Raw genomic sequence first — 21781 nt, 5'->3', positions numbered from 1 at the left:
GCGAGTGGAGGCGAAAGTGGAGACAAGGGAGAAGAGTGGGAATCTGACGGCGAAGGAGAGGGGGATGACGACGACGACTCCAGTGAAGAGGAGGAGGAAGAAGTCGAACCTCCCCGCTCGGAACGGCGATCCAAGCTTACACACGACCCTGCGCGGGAACATGGTAAGGCGACTGTCCCTGTTGGGCAGTCGTCGAAGCGCCCTCGGACCTCATTTCCAGCACCGACAGAAAAAGCTCCCAAGCACCCACGCGCGACACCGTCCAAGCCGCCCAAGGCTCTGCCCAAGATGAGGATGACTGTCCCCACCATTTCTGGGTAATAGTAGAATTTGTTTTCCTTTGTCGAACGTGACGGACTCTTGGTCGACTCATTGAATAAGCTGACTGACTTTCGAAATTTGCAGTGCTGCCACCTCGGAGATCTCCGCCAAGGACGATGATCAAGAGATGGAAGACGCTGTTACCTCCAACCCCGGTATGATTACTAATGCTCTGCTTTTAGTCGACTGACGATTTCTTATAATTCCGGTCGATTGGATTTTTCTTGTAGCTCCTCCTCATGTCATTGACCTCCCTGATGATGACGACGAAGCGCCGCTGATGGCGCAAAGGAACAGGAGGGCGCCGGCTGGCAAGACCCCACAAACTACTCCGGCGCCTGAGGCCGCAGTCCGGGAGGGTGGTGATACCACTCGGGTTTCTGTGACCTTCGCTGAACCTCTGACGAGTGTCCGGCCTTCAACGTCGACTGCAAATCCGCCTTCGCTTTTTGCCACACACCACGTCCCTGAGGACCAAGTGGGTGCCGCTAAAGAGGCTATACGCCAGGCGGGGATCATGATGGAGCAAGTGAAGGTGGTTCGGGAAGCCAGCCAAGCAGCTTATGACGCGAGCTCAGCTCTTCAGAGCAACGTCCAGGTCAGTCGATTCACCGCTTGTTCTGTTAGGATATGCTATCTGAAGAATCTGTTTTCCGAAGATCTTTATATCTGTACGCCCACTGGGTGAGTCTATTAATGTTTTTGACAAGTGGGGGCACGCTAAGTGCACCCACTGGGTGTAGTCCCTGAGACTACGATGGACTGCTGGCAGTCTACTGTAGTCTTTATATTGTGTTGCTTTAGCTGAACTTCTTCACTCGGTCTGGTCAGGCCATGTCGAATGGAACTATACATGGTCGGCTGCGGGCAGTCGATTTTTTTTGGTCGAACCAGTGGGGGCACGCTGAGTGCACCCACTGGGTGTAGTCCCCGAGACTACTGTCGAATGTTTTTGATTCGGCTGTAGTCTTAGAAACGCCATCATTGTCTCTTGGTTACTCGGAAGCAACTTATCTTGGATGTCTGTCGACTGATTTTTTGTAGAAATCCTGCAAACTTGTGGCTCGCTACACTGAGTTGGAGAACAAACAGATCCAGCTGAACCTTGCCTTGAAACTTGCTCGGGAGAACTTGCAGAAGGCGAGGGACAAAGCAAAAGGTATGGCTGGTGAGCTTTTGTCGACTGCCCTTTCTTTCTGGCCGTCCTCGATGTTGATCTCACTTGCTGTTTCACAGACAAAATGGAGGAGGCTCTGAAGAAGAAGGATCAATACCTTGCCAAAGCGCAGAAGGAGGCCCTGAACAAAACGAAGCTTGCTGAAGAAAAACTGGCTTCAGTCGGTACTCTTGAAAAGGAAAACTCCAGGCTAAAAACTGCTCTCGACGCGGCTAATCGAGAGGCCAGCTGTCTGAAGAATGCCAATATAGCTCTGAATGACAAGGCAAGTGAACTGGCGAGGAAGAGGAACGATCTGGAGGCTTATCTCGGTGGACTCGCCAAGAAGCTGTTCGTCATGCTCGAGGGTAATTACTCCGGCCCGACTGACTTGCAGTTACCAAATCTGCGTGGAGCCACTGACTTATCCTTGAATTGTGTTTACAAAATTCTACCAGAACTTCGAAGAGGAGACTAGTCGAGTGGAGACAGACTTGGACCCCATCAATTCTCCAGTGAAGGACGAGGCTGCTATGAACGTGCTCCGACTGGAATCTCGTGTTGCCGACGTTGTTGACTATCTTGCTCGGTTGAAGGTTGCGATGTCATGGATCGACACATCGCTCTGGCCTAGGATGACGCTTCAGAATGACCTCGAGTCCCTGATGACTCGACTGAATGAAGTCCCAGGTCAAGTGGCGGAATGGAAGAAATCTTCTGCTAGATGTGGCGCTGACGTCGCTCTGTCTCTGGTCCGCGTCCACTGCAAGGAGGCGCGAGAAGAAAAGTTGGCCGCCATCCAAGTTGCCAATACCAGGAAGCACAACTTTCAAGACTTCATGGAGACTTTCATTGTTGCTGCCACTCGCATTGCAGACGGGATCGACTTGGATGAGTTCGTCGCCCCTTCCAGTCCTCCGCATGAGGAATAAAAACTTTTATGCTTCACTTTAAATTTGCCTCGGAATGCCGAGTGGATTTTGTAACCATTAAACTCTGTCAAGCTGGAGGCTCGAGTACTTTGATCTGCGGTCTAGAACCTTTGGATCTTATCTGAACTTGATTTATCGTTGAATATCTTCATGAATTATCTGTCGAGTGGAACTTGTTCTTCACTCGAAATAACTTTGTATTTGTGGTGCAACTCCGAAGGAGAAGGTAGTAGTCGATTTGCACCTCGTCGTCCTTGCGGATTGGGATGTGTTCCGTACTTAGGCGAGCACTGGGCTGCAGCTAAGCCTCCGAGTGGAAGGTCTGCTCTCCACTCGATAGGATTTTAAAAACTTAGGCGAGTACTGGACTGCAGCTAAGCCCCCAAGTGGGAGGTCTGCTCTCCACTCGGTAGGATTTTTTCAAACTTAGGCGAGTACTGGACTGCAGCTAAGCCCCCGAGTGGGAGGTCTGCTCTCCACTCGGTAGGATTTTTTCAAACTTAGGCGAGTACTGGACTGCAGCTAAGCCCCCGAGTGGGAGGTCTGCTCTCCACTCGGTAGGATTTTTTCAAACTTAGGCGAGTACTGGACTGCAGCTAAGCCCCCGAGTGGGAGGTCTGCTCTCCACTCGGTAGGATTTTTTCAAACTTAGGCGAGTACTGGACTGCAGCTAAGCCCCCGAGTGGGAGGTCTGCTCACCACTTGGTAGGATTTTTAAATACTTAGGCGAGCACTAGGCTGCAGCTAAGCCTCTGAGTGGGAGTCTGGCTCATCACTCGGTAGGATTTTTAAACACTTAGGCGAGCACTGGGCTGCAGCTAAGCCTCCGAGTGGGAGTCTGGCTCACCACTCGGTAGGAATTTTAAACACTTAGGCGAGCATTGGGCTGCCGCTAAGCCTCCGAGTGGGAGGTTTGCTCACCACTCGGTAGGATTTTTAAACGCTTAGGCGAGCACTGGGCTGCAGCTAAGCCTCCGAGTGGGATTCTGGCTCACCACTCGGTAGGAATTTCAAACACTTAGGTGAGCACTGAGCTGCAGCTAAGCCTCTGAGTGGGAGTCTGGCTCACCACTCGGTAGGATTTTTAAACACTTAGGCGAGCACCGGGCTGCAGCTAAGCCTCCGAGTGGGAGGTTTGCTCTCTACTCGGTAGGATTTTTAAACACTTAGGCGAGCACTGGGCTGCAGCTAAGCCTCCGAGTGGGAGTCTGGCTCACCACTTGGTAGGATTTTTAAACACTTAGGCGAGCACTGAGCTGCAGCTAAGCCTCCGAGTGGGAGGTTTGCTCTCCACTCGGTAGGATTTTTAAACACTTAGGCGAGCACTGGGCTGCAGCTAATCCTCCGAGTAGGAGTCTGGCTCACCACTCGGTAGGATTTTTAAACACTTAGGCGAGCACTGGGCTGCAGCTAAGCCTCCGAGTGGGAGTCTGGCTCACCACTCGGTAGGAATTTTAAACACTTAGGCAAGCACTGGGCTGCAGCTAAGCCTCCGAGTGGGAGCCTGGCTCGCCACTCGGTAGGATTTTTAAACACTTAGGCGAGCACTGGGCTGCAGCTAAGCCTCCGAGTGGGAGTCTGGCTCGCCACTCGGTAGGATTTTTAAACACTTAGGCGAGCACTGAGCTGCAGCTAAGCCCCTGAGTGGGAGGTCTGCTCTCCACTCGGTAGGATTTTTACAAACTTAGGCGAAACGGATTCGCAGCTAAGCCACCCACTGGGGGATTTCACACACAAACAAAAGCAACAACAATTATAGGAAAATTTGTAACACTCTTGTCTTTGATAAATAGGCTACAGAAGTTTTTCTTATTACATTTCATCCGAGTGAGAATTCAAGTGTGAAAGGGGCGGAGCAGTTCTGCGTTCCAAGCTCGTGGCTCATCGATCTGGCGATCGACATTGTAAAGGTGATACGCTCCATTGTGGAGGACTCTGGTGATGATGAAGGGACCTTCCCAAGTAGGAGCGAGCTTGTGTGGTTTCTGTTGATCCACTCGGAGGACCAAATCTCCTTCTTGGAAGGCTCGACTCTTCACATTTCTGGCATGGAATCGACGCAAGTCTTGCTGATAAATGGTCGATCGGATCATAGCCATTTCTCTTTCTTCTTCCAGGAGGTCGACTGCGTCTTGCCAGGCTTGTTCTGCTTCATCTTCGGTATAAAGCTCGACTCGGGGTGCATTGTGAAGTAGATCACTCGGCAGGACTGCTTCTACTCCGTAAACCAGAAAGAACGGAGTTCTTCCAGTCGACCGATTCGGGGTAGTCCTCAATCCCCACAGAACCGACGGAAGCTCGTCGACCCAAGCGCCTGCTGCGTGCTTGAGATCACGCATCAGCCGAGGCTTTAGTCCTTTGAGAATCAGACCATTTGCCCTTTCTGCTTGTCCATTCGACTAGGGGTGGGCGACCGATGCGTAGTCGACTCGTGTGCCTTGAGAGGCGCAAAAAGCTCTGAACTTGTCTGGATCAAAGTTTGACCCATTGTCGGTGATGATGCTATGTGGGACTCCATATCTGAATGTTAACTCTCTGACGAAACTGATAGCAGTGCAAGCATCAAGATTCTTGATAGGCTTAGCTTCAATCCATTTGGTAAACTTGTCGACTGCCACAAGCACATGTGTGAAACCGCTCCTGCCTGTTCTCAATGGGCCAACCATGTCCAGTCCCCAAACAGCGAAGGGCCAGACGAGTGGAATGGTCTTTAGGGCTGATGCAGGCTTGTGCGACATGTTGGAGTAGAACTGGCACCCTTCACACTTGTCGACTATCTCTTTTGCCATTTCATTCGCTCTTGGCCAGTAAAATCCCGCTCGGTATGCTTTAGCCACAATGGTCCGAGAGGACGCATGATGACCACAGGTCCCCGAGTGGATATCATCAAGGATTATCTGACCTTCTTCTGGTGTTATACACTTCTGACCGACTCCAGTCGCGCTTTCTCTATACAACTGTCCCTTTATGACTGTAAAGGCCTTGGATCGACGGACGATCTGTCGAGCCTCTTCTTCGTCCTCCGGGAGTTCCTTTCTTAGGATATACGCGATGTACGGTATCGTCCAGTCAGGGGTGATTGCCAAAACTTCCATGATTAGGTCGACCACTGCCGGAATTTCAACTTCAGTCGGATCTGTGGCACTCTTTGGCTGCGGGGCTTCATCTGTAAAAGGATCTTCTTGGACTGATGGCGAGTGGATGTGTTCCAAAAACACATTGCTGGGGATGGCTTCTCTCTTGGAGCCTATCTTTGCCAAATCATCAGCCGCTTGATTTTTCAGTCGGGGGATGTGATGAAGCTCTAACCCCTCGAATTTCTTCTCTAACTTTCTCACTGCATTGCAATAACCAGTCATAGCTGGACTTCTGACGTCCCATTCTTTCATCACCTGATTAACCACCAAATCTGAGTCGCCATAGACCATGAGGCGACGGACGCCGAGTGAAATGGCCATGCGCAACCCATACAAAAGTGCTTCATATTCTGCTTCGTTATTGGAGGAATCGAAGTGAATCTGGAGAACATATCTGAGCTTATCTCCTCGGGGGGGAACCAATACTACCCCAGTACCGGAACCATTCAGCATCTTAGATCCATCGAAGAACATGGTCCAGTGCTCCGAGTGAACTTGAGTCGGAAGTTGCTGTTCGATCCACTCGGCGACGAAATCTGCAATTGCTTGGGACTTGATAGCTTTCTTTGCCTCAAACTTGATGTCTAGGGGAAGAAGTTCAATCGCCCATTTGGCCACTCGACCAGTTGCATCTCTGTTGTGCAAAATCTCTGATAGTGGAGCGTCGCTGACGATTTTAATGGAATGATCAAAGAAGTAATGTGCAACCTTCTTCGTGGTCATATAAATCCCATATACAAGCTTCTGGTAATGAGGATATATTTGCTTTGAAGGAGTCAAAACTTCATAAACATAATATACTGGGCGCTGAACTTTGAAGGCCTTTCCTTCTTATTCCCGCTCGACCGTAAGTACTGTACTGACAACTTGTCCTGTGGTTGCAATGTAAATCAGCAAAGGCTCCTTGCTGATTGGGGCAGCAAGCACCGGCTGGGTGGAGAGCAGAGATTTGAGCTCTGTAAACGCTGCATCAGCTTCTGGAGTCCACTCGAGCTTGTCGGACTTCTTCATCAGTCGGTAAAGAGGCAATGACTTTTCACCAAGGCGAGAGATGAATCGACTTAAAGCGGCCAAGCATCCTGTAAGCTTCTGGACGTCATGCACACGCACAGGACGTTTCATCCGGAGTATAGTACCAATTTTTTCAGGATTGGCGTCGATTCCCCGTTCGGAAACGAGAAAACTGAGTAACTTCCCACCTGGAACTCCGAACGTGCACTTTGACGGATTGAGCTTGATATCATACCTCCTTAGGTTGGCAAAGGTTTCAGCAAGGTCAGTCAGCAGGTCGGAACCCTTCCGTGACTTGACCATAATATCATCCATGTATGCCTCCACATTCCGACTGATTTGAGTGAGCAAACACTTCTGAATCATCCTCATGAACGTGGCTCTGGCATTCTTGAGGCCGAACGGCATGGTGACATAACAGAAGCACCCGAATGGAGTGATGAAAGCTATTTTGATCTCGTCGGGCCCGTACAGACGGATCTGATGGTACCCGGAATAGGCGTCTAGGAAAGACAAACGCTCACATCCCGCAGTCGAGTCGACTATCTGGTCGATGCGGGGGAGAGGAAAATGATCTTTCGGGCAGGCCCGATTGATATGCTTGAAATCAATGCACATGCGAAGTGACTTGTCCTTCTTGGGGACCATGACAACATTGGCGAGCCACTCGGAGTGGTAAATTTCTCGGATGAACTCCGCTGCTAAGAGCCGAGCCACCTCCTCGCCAATGGCCTTCCTCTTCTGGACGGCGGACCGTCGAAGATGTTCTTTCACAGGTTTAAATTTTGGGTCGACTCGTAGACGGTGCTCAGCCAGCCCCCTGGGAACTCCAGGCATGTCAGCAGGCTTCCATGTGAAGATGTCCCAGTTCTCACGGAGGAACTGGATGAGCGCTTCTTCCTATTTGGAGTCGACCGTCGTTGAGATGTGAGTCGGAGCAGCGTTTGGATCGGTCGGGTGAATGTGAACTGCCTTTGTTTCACCAGTCGACTGAAAAGCTGATTCTGAAGCAGGCTTCTTAGCTCGTAGCAACTCACTCGGATCTGCAGTCTTCTGATACTCTTGCAGATCGACCACCACCATCTGAGCGTCAGCAATCTTTGAGCCTTTCTGAAAACACTCTTCTGCTTTCTTCCGATTGCCTGTAACAGTGATCACACCTTTGGGACCAGGCATCTTCAATTTGAGATACACATAACATGGTCGAGCCATGAAGCGTGCATAAGCTGGCCTGCCCAAAATAGCGTGATAAGCACTTTGGAAATCCACAACTTCGAATGTCAACTTTTCCTTGCGGTAATTCTTGGAATCACCTAAAACCACATCAAGAGCAATTTGGCCGAGTGACTCGGCTTTCTTCCCAGGAATGACTCCATGGAAACTCATGTTACTGGTGCTGAGCCTGGACATCAGAATGCCCATCCCTTTCAATGTTTCTGCATACAGTATGTTCAAACCGCTGCCTCCATCCATCAGGACTTTGGTCAGTCGAGTGCCTTCGACAACTGGGTCGACCACCAGAGCTTGCCTCCCAGGGGTGGCAATGTGCGTAGGGTGATCAGACTGGTCGAATGTGATGGCAGTCTGGGACCACTTTAGATAATTGGGTGTTGTCGGAGCAACCATATTTACCTCACGGTTAATAACCTTCATTCGACTTTTGCTCTCAACATCAGCAAAAATCATCAGGGTGGAATTGACCTCGGGGTACCCATCGTCACTATCTTCCTTGTCCTCAACTTTGTCTGACTCCTTTTCCTTATCTTTGGACTGCTTGCCCTGAAACTGCTGGATCAGAAGCCGACACTGTCGAGTGGTATGCTTTGGGTAAATGAGTTTACCCTCTTCATCTTTCTTGGTGTGGATGTGACACGGTAGATCCAAAGCATCATTTCCATCTTGGTCTTTAACTTTCTTGGGGTTCCAAGGTCCTTTGGGTTTTCCCTTAAATTTTCCCTGGGTTACGGCCAGGGCCTCCCCAGGAGCGGCTGGCTCGGCTTTCCGCTTCTGTTTCCGACTGGAATTTCCTCCGGTTTCCTGGGCGACTGCTTTATGCTTGCCACTCCGGAGTCGATCCTCATCTTCACCATTAGCGTATTTGGTGGCAATCTCCATCATCCGATTCAGAGACATCTCTCCGGTTCGACCGAACTTCAGATTCAATTCTCTGTACTTAACGCCTTCTTTAAAGGCACAAACTGCTTGATGATCTGGTACATTTTCAACTGTGTGATGCAATGTGATCCACCTCTGGATGTAATCCCTCAGAGTTTCATTCGGTTTCTGCACACAAGACCGCAATTCCGTAAGGCCTGCAGGTCGCTTGCATGTTCCTTCAAATGTGGTGACAAACACTCGGGAGAGATCCTCCCAAGTGTAAATGCTGCTGGGTGCTAACTGATTCAGCCATGCTCTGGCTGAGCCTTCTAACATGAGAGGCAGGTGCTTCATGGCTACCCATCGTTCCCACCGCCAATCTGGACAGCCACTCGGTAATCTTCGAGCCAAGTATCGGGCTTGGACTCACCGGTGAACTTACTAACTCCGGTCGCCAACCTAAAGTTGGGAGGAATTACAGCGGCTCTGATGGCTCGACTGAAACACTCCGGCCCTGAAACATGTACTCTGCTACTGGTAGACGCATCTCTGTCGTGGCCTTCTCGGTGAGCTCTATTCCTGTCGACCAAACCTTGAACGAGAATGGATCTTGCATCAAAGCCTGGTTCCCTGGGGTCGACTGGAATTCTCCGCCCAACACTATGATGGCGTCTGTCCACCTGCTGTCGAGGCACATATGATCCACTCTTCGGGGGAGGGGTTGGCACTCGACGTTGATCATCACGATCGAATCAGTGATCATACTGCTCATTCCTTCTGTACTGATCACGCCGGTCTCCACGTCCCTCATGCCTCGGAGGTGATCTTGGGCTGTGAGCCGACTGGACTGTATCCGTTGCAACGGATCGACTGTGGATCCTGTTCCGCGACTGAGAAACAGCGGAATTCTGGTCTCCCGCTGCCCGGAGCAACGCTCTGATTTGCAACAAGCCTCTGCCAGCCTCTGACTGGGAGGGCTGAATCGACTCTGCTATACGGGCCGTAGCCGCCAAATTCTGAATCGGAGTACGATATACCTACGGGGGCGGAAAGATTTGACGTCGACTGGATTCTGGAGCCTGTTGACGCGCTCGCTCGTTGAGTATTCGCTGGAGATTCTCCAGTCGAGTGCGCTCAGCCAAGTTAGCCAAGCACGCGTCCTCCAAGGCTCGGGCCTCGGGGGTTTCTCCAACGATAGGAGTGTGGAGTGCATCCATGTTCCGGCGGTGAAGTTCCTCCCGCTGCAACGACGTGAGAGGCTTGGGGAGATACTCCTTGTGAGGACGCAACGGGTCGCCCCCATCCGCGCCTCCATCAGCGCGGGGGAAACCGAGAGGACTGTGTGGCCCATCGATCACCAGAGCCTCTGCAGCTGGGTCACTGATGTCGCATTTGGATGCGGTCTCTGCGGAGCCAGTCGACAGGTTGAACAGGCCGTAGAGGGATTCGTCAGGCTCGATTGCAGCAACTTGTGGGGTGGCCGACTGGCGGGCCACCGCATGCCTCACCCACCTCTGAAGCCTTGACCGACCGAAGCGCTTGCGCCGGCGAGAAACAGGGCAGGGAGATGCCACGGGAGCCGACCGATACTGGGTCGACGGCTGCAGCAGGAGGACACCACGGACGCATGCGCGAAAGTGCGTCGCCCCGCGGACGGGGAGCGCGTCGACGTCGAGTGGAGCCTCCTGAAGCCAAGCGGAGTCGTCGGCGATGAACGTGAGCGCGCCGAGACGGATCTCGCGGCCTTCCACCAAAGCTCCGCCCGAAACCATGATCAAGGAGATCGGAAAAAATCGCAACTTCTCAAACTAGGCGCTAAGACTCCTAGACCCACGGTGGGCGCCAACTTTCGTGGTTCTAACTCTGACAGTGATGTAGGAGGGTAAGTATGGAGAGGCGAGGTCTTAGCTATGGAGAGGTTGTAAGGACGCAAGGTTTACGAGTTCAGGCCCTTCTCGGAAGAAGTAAAAGCCCTACGTCTCGGAGCCCGGAGGCGGTCGACTGGATTATGTGTGTATGAGTTACAGAGGTGCGAACCCTTGTCTCGGAGGAGGGGGGTGGCTTATATAGAGTGTGCCAGGACCCCGGCCAGCCCACGTTACGAAGGGTTCAATGTACATTAAGGTAGGGCGTTATTGATAACGCTAGTAATAAAGTGCTATGATGACCATAAAAGCTACTTAATGACCGACCGTTAGCGTGCGGAGTGACTTTAGGTCTCCTGGCCGTCGAGTGGTTGGATCTTGGTCGAGTAATTGCTTCTTGGTCGAATGTCTTTGAGTCTGTCGAGTGGAACACCTCCAAGTCGATTGAAAGGTGACTTCTTCTAGCGATGTCCTTGGGTAGGGTACTTAGGACAGGTCCATGCCCCTACCCTAGGTACATAGCTTCATCAGGAGCCAACATGGGTATCCAGATCCCGCTGTTGGTTATTGACCGGAGAGTTATCTCGGTCATGTCTGCATGGTTCCCGAACCCGTAGGGTCTACACACTTAAGGTTCGATGACGCTAGGGTTATAGGGAATAGATATACGTGGTTACCAAATGTTGTTCGGAGTCCCGGATGAGATCCCAGACGTCACGAGGAGTTCCGGAATGGTCCGGAGGTAAAGATTTATATATGAGAAGTCATGCTTTGGTCGCCGGAAAAGTTTCGGGTTTTATCGGTAATGTACCGGGACCACCGGGAGGGTCCCGGTGGTCCACCAAGTGGGGCCACCAGCCCCGGAGGGCTGCATGGGCCAAGTGTGGAAGGGGACCAGCCCCAGGTGGGCTGGTGCGCCCCCCCACCAAGGCCCAAGGCGCAAGGGAGAGTGGAAGGGGGCAAACCCTAGGCTCAGATGGGCCTAAGGCCCACCTAGTGGTGCGCCCCCTCTCTCCCCCCTTGGCCGCCCCCCTAGATGGGATCTAGGGCTGGCCGCCACCCCTAGGGGTGGAAACCTAGGTGGGGGCGCAGCCCCTCCCCTCCCCCTATATATACTTGAGGTTTTGGGCTGCCATACACACGATTCAATCTCCTTGGCGCAGCCCTACCCCTCTCCCTCCTCGTCTCTTGCGGTGCTTGGCGAAGCCCTGCTGGAGTACCACGCTCCTCCACCACCACCACGCCGTCGTGCTGCTGCTGGATGGAGTCTTCCCCAACCTCTCCTTCTCCCCTTGCTGGATCAAGGCGTAGGAGACGTCACCGGGCTGTACGTGTGTTGAACACGGAGGTGCCGTCCGTTCGGCACTAGGATCATCGGTGATTTGGATCACGACGAGTACGACTCCATCAACCCCGTTCACTTGAACGCTTACGCTTAGCGATCTACAAGGGTATGTAGATGCACTCTCCTTCCCTCACTGCTAGATTAATCCATAGATTGATCTTGGTGATGCGTAGAATTTTTTTGAATTTCTGCTACGTTCCCCAACAGTGGCATCATGAGCTAGGTCTATGCGTAGTTACTATGCACCAGTAGAACACAAAGTAGTTGTGGGCGTCGATATTGTCAATTATCTTGCTGTTACTAGTCTTATCTTGATTCGGCGGCATCGTGGGATGAAGCGGCCCGGACCGACCTTACACGTACTCTTACGTGAGACTGGTTCCACCGACTGACATGCACTAGTTGCATAAGGTGGCTAGCGGGTGTCTGTCTCTCCCACTTTAGTCGGATCGGATTCGATGAAAAGGGTCCTTATGAAGGGTAAATAGAAATTGGCATATCACGTTGTGGGTTTTGCGTAGGTAAGAAACGTTCTTGCTAGAAACCTATAGCAGCCACGTAAAAAAAACTTGCAACAACAATTAGAGGATGTCTAACTTGTTTTTGCAGCAAGTGTTTTGTGATGTGATATGGCCAAAGGATGTGATGAATGATATATATGTGATGTATGAGATCATGTTCTTGTAATAGGAATAACGACTTGCATGTCGATGAGTATGACAACCGGCAGGAGCCATAGGAGTTGTCTTTATTTTTTTGTATGACCTGCGTGTCATTGAGAAACGCCATGTAAATTACTTTACTTTATTGCTAAACGTGTTAGCCATAGTAGTAGAAGTAATAGTTGGCGAGCAACTTCATGGAGACACCATGATGGAGATCATGGTGTCATGCTGGTGACAAGATGATCATGGAGCCCCAAGATGGAGATCAAAGGAGCTATATGATATTGGCCATATCATGTCACTATTATTTGATTGCATGTGATGTTTATCATGTTTTTGCATCTTGTTTACTTAGAACGACGGTAGTAAACAAGATGATCCCTCATAATAATTTCAAGAAAGTGTTCCCCCTAACTGTGCACCGTTGCGACAGTTTGTTGTTTCGAAGCACCACGTGATGATCGGGTGTGATAGATTCCAACGTTCACATACAACGGGTGTAAGACAGATTTACACATGCAAACACTTAGGTTGACTTGACGAGCCTAGCATGTACAGACATGGCCTCGGAACACAAAAGACCGAAAGGTCGAACATGAGTCGTATAGAAGATACGATCAACATGAAGATGTTCACCGATGTTGACTAGTCCGTCTCACGTGATGATCGGACATGGCCTAGTTGACTCGGATCATGTAATCACTTAGATGACTAGAGGGATGTCTATCTGAGTGGGAGTTCATAAGATGAACTTAATTATCCTAAACATAGTAAAAAGGTCTTCGCAAATTATGTCGTGGCTCGCGCTTAAGTTCTACTGTTTAGATATGTTCCTGGAGAAAATTTAGTTGAAAGTTGATAGTAGCATTTATGCGGACTAGGTCCGTAAACTGAGGATTGTCCTCATTGCTTCATACAAGGCTTATGTCCTTAATGCACCGCTCAGTGTGCTGAACCTCGAACGTTGTCTGTGGATGTTGCGAACATCTGACATACACATTTTGATAACTACGTGATAGTTCAGTTAAACGGTTTAGAGTTGAGGCATCGAAGACGTTTTGAAATGTCGCGAAACATATGAGATGTTTCGAGGGCTGAAATTGGGATTTTAGGCTCGTGCCCACGTCAAGAGGTATAAGACCTCCGACGATTTTCTTAGCCTGCAAACTAAGGGAGAAAAGCTCAATTGTTGAGCTTGTGCTCAGATTGTCTGAGTACAACAATCATTTGAATCGAGTGGGAGTTGATCTTTCAGATGAGATAGTGATGTTTCTCCGAACTCATTACCACCAAGCTGCTAGAGCTTCGCGATGAACTATAATATATCAGGGACATATATGATGATCCTTGAGATATTCGCGATGTTTGAAACCACAAAAGTAGAAATCAAGAAGGAGCATCAATTGTTGATGGTTGGTGAAACCACTAGTTTCAAGAAGGGCAAGGGCAAGAAGGGATACTTCATGAAATGGCAAATCAGCTGCTACTCTAGTGAAGAAACCCAAGGTTGAACCCAAACCCGAGACTAAGTGCTTCTGTAATAAGGGGAACAACCACTGGAGCAGAATTACCCTAGATACTTGGTAGATGAGAAGGCTGGCAAGGTCGATAGAAGTATATTGGATATACATTGTGTTAATGTGTACTTTACTAGTACTCCTAGTAGCACCATGGTATTAGATACCGGTTCGGTTGCTAAGTGTTAGTAAACTCGAAATAAAAGGCTGCGGAGTAAACGGAGACTAGCTAAAGGTGAGCTGGTGATAGGTGTTGGAAGTTTTTCCCAAGCTTGATGTGATCAAGCATCGCACGCTCCCTCTACCATCGAGATTGGTGTTTGCGTTGAGCATAGACATGATTGGATTATGTCTATCGCAATACGGTTATTCATTTAAGGAGAATAATGGTTACTCTGTTTATTTGAATAATACCTTCAATGGTCTTGCACCTAAAATGAATGGTTTATTGAATCTCGATCGTAGTGATACACATGTTCATGCCAAAAGATATGAGATAGTAATGATAGTACCACCTACTTGTGGCACTGCCACGTAAGTCATATCGGTATAAAACGCATGAAGAAGCTCCATGTTGATGGATTTTTGGACTCACTCATTTTTAAAAGGTTTGAGACATGCGAACCATGTTTATTGGTGTATATGCATGAAGAAACTCCATGCAAATGGACCGTTTGGACTCACTTGATTTTGAATCACTTGAGACATGCAAATCATACAACATGGTCAAGATGACTGAAAGCCTCGTTTTCAGTAAAATGGAACTAGAAAGCAACTTATTGGAAGTAATAGATTTTGATGTGTGCAGTCCAATGAGTGCTGAGGCGTGTAGTGGATATCGTTATGTTCTTACTTCACAGATGATTTGAGTAGATGTTGAGTATATTTACTTGATGAATCACGAGTCTGAATTATTGAAAGGTTCAAGTAATTTCAGGGTGAAGTTGAAAGATCGCCGTGACAAGAGGATAAAATATCTATGATATGATCATAGAGATGAATATCTGAATTACGAGTTTGGCACAGAATTAAGACATTGTGGAAATTGTTTCACAACTAATACAGCCTGGAACACCATAGTGTGATGGTGTGTCCGAACATCATAACTGCACCCTATTGGATATGATGCATACCATGATGTCTCTTATCGAATTACCATAATAGTTTATGGGTTAGGCATTAGAGACAACCACATTCACTTTAAAAGGGGCACCACGTAATTCCGATGAGATGACACCGTATGAACTATGGTTTAGAGAAACCTAAGCTGTCATTTCTTAAAATTTTAGGGCTGCAACGCTTATGTGAAAAAGTTTCAGGCTGATAAGCTCGAACCCAAAGCAGATAAATGCATCTTCATAGGACACCCAAAACAGTTGGGTATACCTCCTGTCTCAGATCCGAAAGCAATAAGGGATTGTTTCTAGAATTGGGTCCTTCCTCGAGGAAAAGTTTCTCTCGAAAGAATTGAGTGGGAGGATGGTGGAGACTTGATGAGGTTATTGAACCGTCTCTTCAACTAGTGTGTGGCAGGGCACAGGGAGTTGTTCCTATGGCACCTACACCAATTGAAGTGGAAGCTTATGATAGTGATCATGAAACTTCAGATCAAGTCACTACCAAACCTCGTGGGATGACAAGGATGTGTACTACTTCAGAGTGGTACGTAATCCTGTCTTGGAAGTCATGTTGCTAGACAACAATGAACCTACGAGCTATGGAGAAGCGATGGTGGGCCTGAATTCCAAAATGGCTCAAGGCCATATAATCCGAGAGAGGATCCATATATGAAAACAAAGTGTAGACTTTGGAAGAACTACTTGATGGTCGTAAGGCTGTTAGGTACATATGGATTTTAAAAGGAAGACGGACAATGATGGTAAGTATCACCATTAAGAAAGCTCGACTTGTCGTTAAGATGTTTTCCGACAAGTTCAAGGAGTTGACTACGATGAGACTTTCTCACTCGTAGCGATACTAAGAGTCTGTTGGAATTATATTAGCATTATTTATGAAATCTTGCAGATAGGATGTCAAAACATTGTTTCCTCGATGATTTTCTTGAGGAAAGGTTGTATGTGATACAACCGGAAGGTTTTGTCAATCCTGAAAGATGCTAACAAGTATGCAAAGCTCCAGCAATCCTTCTAAGGACTGGAGTAAGCATCTCGGAGTTGGAATGTATGCTTTGATGAGATGATCAAAGTTTTTGGGTGTATGCAAAGTTTATGAGAAACTTGTATTTCCAAAGAAGTGAGTGGGAGCACTATAGAATTTCTGATGAGTATATGTTGTTGACATATTGTTGATCAGAAATGACGTAGAATTTCTGGAAAGCATATAGGGTTATTTGGAAAGTGTTTTTCAATGGAAAGCCTGGATTAAAGCTACTTGAACATTGAGCATCAAGATCTATATGGATAGATCAAAACGCTTAATGGTACTTTCAAATGAGCACATACCTTGACATGATCTTAAAGGTGTTCAAGATGGATCAGTCAAAGAAGGAGTTCTTGCCTGAGTTGTAAGGTATGAAGTTAAGACTTAAAGCTCGACCACGGCAGAAGAAAGAGGAAGGACGAAGGTCGTCCCCTATGCTTTTGTCATAGGCTCCATACGGTATGCCATGCTGAGTACCACACCTGATGTGTGCCTTGCCACATATTTGGCAAGAGGGTACAAAGGTGATCTAGGAGTAGATCACCAGATAGCGGTCTAAATTGTCCTTAGAGGAATAAGGATATGTTTCTCGGTTATGGAGGTGATAAAGAGTTCGACGTAAAGAGTTACATCGATGCAAGCTTAACACCTATCCGGATAGCTCTGAGTAGAGATACCGGATACATATAATGGAGCAACAATTTAGAATAGCTCCAAGTAGAACAGTTATTTGAAATGGCTCCAAATGTAGCGTAGTAGTTGCATCTACAAGATGACATAGAAATTTGCGAAGTACATACGGATATGAATGCTGCAGACCCATTGACTGAAACCTCTCTCACAAGCATAACATGATCAAACCCAGAACTCTTGGGTGTTAGTCACATGGGGATGTGACCTTGAGTGTTAATCACATATCGATGTGAACTGGATTATTGACTCTAGTGCAAGTGGGGGACTGTTGGAAATATGCCCTAGAGGCAATAATAAATTGGTTATTATTATATTTCCTTGTTCATGATAATCGTTTATTATCCATGCTAGAATTGTATTGATAGGAAACTCAGATACATGTGTGGATACATAGACAACACCATGTCCCTAGTAAGCCTCTAGTTGACTAGCTCGTTGATCAATAGATGGTTACGGTTTCCTGACCATGGACATTGGATGTCGTTGATAACGGGATCACATCATTAGGAGAATGATGTGATGGACAAGACCCAATCCTAAGCCTAGCACAAGATCGTGTAGTTCGTATGCTAAAGCTTTTCTAATGTCAAGTATCATTTCCTTAGACCATGAGATTGTGCAACTCCCGGATACCGTAGGAATGCTTTGGGTGTGCCAAACGTCACAATGTAACTGGGTGGCTATAAAGGTACACTACAGGTATCTCCGAAAGTGTCTGTTGGGTTGGCACGAATCGAGACTGGGATTTGTCACTCCGTGTGACAGAGAGGTATCTCTGGGCCCACTCGGTAGGACATCATCATAATGTGCACAATGTGATCAAGGAGTTGATCACGGGATGATGTGTTACGGAACAAGTAAAGAGACTTGCCGGTAACGAGATTGAACAAGGTATCGGGATACCGACGATCGAATCTCGGGCAAGTATTGTACCGCTAGACAAAGGGAATTGCATACGGGATTGATTGAATCCTCGACATCGTGGTTCATCCGATGAGATCATCGTGGAACATGTGGGAGCTAACATGGGTATCCAGATCCCGCTGTTGGTTATTGACCGGAGAGTTATCTCGGTCATGTCTGCATGGTTCCCGAACCCGTAGGGTCTACACACTTAAGGTTCGATGACGCTAGGGTTATAGGGAATAGATATACATGGTTACCGAATGTTGTTCGGAGTCTCGGATGAGATCCCGGACGTCACGAGGAGTTCCGGAATGGTCCGGAGGTAAAGATTTATATATGGGAAGTCCTGTTTTGGTCGCCGGAAAAGTTTCGGGTTTTATCGGTAATGTACCGGGACCACCGGAAGGGTCCCGGTGGTCCACCAAGTGGGTCCACCAGCCCCGGAGGGCTGCATGGGCCAAGTGTGGGAGGGGACCAGCCCCAGGTGGGCTGGTGCGCCCCCCCACCAAGGCCCAAGGCGCAAGGGAGAGTGGAAGGGGGCAAACCCTAGGCTCAGATGGGCCTAAGGCCCACCTAGTGGTGCGCCCCCTCTCTCCCCCCTTGGCCGCCCCCCTAGATGGGATCTAGGGCTGGCCGCCACCCCTAGGGGTGGAAACCTAGGTGGGGGCACAGCCCCTCCCCTCCCCCTATATATACTTGAGGTTTTGGGCTGCCATACACACGATTCAATCTCCTTCTTGGCGCAGCCCTACCCCTCTCCCTCCTCGTCTCTTGCGGTGCTTGGCGAAGCCCTGCTGGAGTACCACGCTCCTCCACCACCACCACGCCGTCGTGCTGCTGCTGGATGGAGTCTTCCCCAACCTCTCCTTCTCCCCTTGCTGGATCAAGGCGTAGGAGACGTCACCGGGCTGTACGTGTGTTGAACACGGAGGTGCCGTTCGTTCGGCACTAGGATCATCGGTGATTTGGATCACAACGAGTACGACTCCATCAACCCCGTTCACTTGAACGCTTCCGCTTAGCGATCTACAAGGGTATGTAGATGCACTCTCCTTCTCTCGTTGCTAGATTACTCCATAGATTGATCTTGGTGATGGGTAGAAATTTTTTGAATTTCTGCTACGTTCCCCAACATTTAACTCTTTGCCTTAAATAATTCACGGTTCATTCAAAACTTCAACCACATGATCCTTAAAAGACTTCTGTTCTATACAAACATGAAATGGACGCCACCGGCAATGTTCTTTGTCGTTCTATACAAAAAACAAGTCAAGCATCTCTACACGCAAGGATTACATATTAGCATTGCTCTTAGTATAAAAAATGGGCCTAATAAATACCAACTTAGTTTGATATGATTTATAGTCACATTATGTAATAATTAATTTTACCTACTGACATTGCTCTTAGCGATAATAAAATGATCGTCCTCTTACTGCAATTTTACTACCAAGCCAAAATCCAAGGAAAAGATAGCATCTTCAGTGCCAGCCTTTTTTAAATTGTTTAAAAGGGTATTCCTCATGTTATTTTCCTTAGATTCGTTCTTATGGACTGTTGCCCCATGATTCTTTTTTCCTCCAACGGTTTATGTGAAATCTACTTTTAAGAGAACATTAACTTTGTATGCAACCGTGCATGTGACCAGTGTTTCCATGCCCACCGAATAAACTGAAATATACCCATATCCAAAAAAACAAAGAATAAACTTTGTACAAACAATACCTAAAATGTAAACCAGAGTAGTACCAACACAGTGCGCCCGCGTGAACAATAATCGGAGGAAAATAAAGAAAGAAAAACCTGAGTTTTTTATAAGAACGATTAAGGATTGTTTTTTTTTTTTGTATTACCTACTCTTGAGTTACAATCTATTAAAGCTCTAAAACCATTATGGTCATCGCTAACCCCACCATCCTTCCCTCACCATGCAAGATAAGAAAATCTCACTCTATTGGCAGTACTCGCACCTACAAAAAACGCCTTTGATGCTACTGATTCAGTGATTCTAACATTGTTTGCCTACTAAAACTCCCAAACACTGCTATGAAGACATGGCAGGCCAGATACAAAAATAATACACTGAGATCATGGAAGAAGAAGTCCCTGCCACCGAGATAAGAAACAATACAGTTAAGAAACATATAGCACTGATTCTGCTTCTCTTATTGAATGTCGCCATGCCTCACATGCTGAAGAAATTCCACAAGGACAAAAAAGGCAAAACACTAATGATTTACCCACAGGCAGACTAAAAAAAGATTTTCAATTTGTTGCATTGTATTTAGAATGATTTGTTATGTACCACACCTGTACTATTTAACTCTTTGTTATAAATAATTCACGGTACGTTCAAAACTTCAACCGCGTGATCCTTAAAACACTTATGTTCTATAAAAACATGAAATGAACGCCACCGGCAACAGTTTTTGTCGCTCTATATAAAAAACAAGTCAAGCATCTCTGCACGCAAGGACAAAAAGAGCAACTATGACGGATGTAAACATGTTATAGATAACTTTATTGCACAAATGGACCTTGCCAAAACAAATCTACACCCGCAAAAAAATGAAAAAAGATGTGCATGGAATAAAAATAAAAATTGAAGTATTTATTCGAAATATAAACGAGGCTTCCCACGTCGGCGCTAGTTAACCCATACGGTGTCATACACCTGGTCAATAATTATTGGCTCCATTACATAAGCAGATTAATAAATTTTGTTCAACTCAAAAATAGGATGATAATTGATAAGTGATGTCAATATTATGTCATCAATATTGATTTTTTACTTAACACATAACATAATTGTGAGCTCAAGTAGATTTTAGTACTACTGAATATGTCCTAGTAATAGCCATGAGTTGGTGAAAAGTAAATATTTAACAATAAACAAAGTGAAATTGAATCAGTTTACCTGGCACCTGGTGTGAGTTTGCGTGTAAGTTCTGAACATGCAAGAACGATGTTCTATACTTTCCAAGATTTCATAATCAAGCTTTCCACCTAACTATTTAAAACGTCAATTTCAGCAAGGTACTTTCAGTGATAGGTAAAAAACAATGACATGCATATGCAAACAAATTTATAAGGCGATGAAAAACAAAATAAAATATAGCGTACCCCAACTTGTTTGGGACTAAAGGCTTTGTTGTTGTTGTTGACGATGTAAAATAAAATACCGTTTATATGTACAATTTTTGACTTGTAGCCTAGCAACGTTTTTTCTAATAAATTTGGAAGCTCTTGCTCGATTTAGCATGAACGCAGACTAAATTATTACTCCCTCCGTCCCAAAATAAGCGTCTCAACTTTGTATTAATTTTAATACAAAATTGTACTAAGCTTGGGACATTTATTTTGGGACGGAGGGAGTAGTTTACACACCTGATGCTTATGCCCGTCAATATATGTGTTCAATCAGCAAAATCTGCCATGTCCAACCCATATAGTGCTAGAAGGACTAGAAATACAATTGGAATCAAGGCCACTGCGTGACTACTTTAGAGATAAGGCAATACTTGTGGAAGCTATTATCCATATCAAATCTGACTAAAAAAGATAAGATGTCATGTACTCCCCCCTCCGGAATTACTTGTTGCAGAAATGAATGTATCTGACGTATTTTAGTGCTAGATACATCTATTTTTATCCATTTCTGTGACAAGTAATTCGAGATGGAGGGAGTATGAGCTAATACTGTTCTTGAAATAAGAAAGGGGCGGTTCTAGTACAGAAGGGTCAATTTCGCAATGCCAGCAGACATGCCTTATATTACTTACTCTTTTGTGCTTATACAAGAACTAGGTTCCATCAAGTACTACTAATACAAATATATCTCTAGGCTAATAGATCCTACACATATACAAAGAAACAACGAAAGAGGATCGCAATGGTGGAACCAACAAATCAGAACAACAGAAGCCAATATCATTACCACCACTGGCATTCAGGTACCGTATGGGCTAGATAGAAA

The sequence above is a fragment of the Triticum urartu genome, chromosome 5A (assembly GCF_056163025.1).
Source record: "Triticum urartu cultivar PI428250 chromosome 5A, HENAU_Tu73, whole genome shotgun sequence".
Taxonomy (NCBI): Eukaryota; Viridiplantae; Streptophyta; class Magnoliopsida; order Poales; family Poaceae; genus Triticum; species Triticum urartu.
This window is presented reverse-complemented; position numbering follows the sequence as displayed.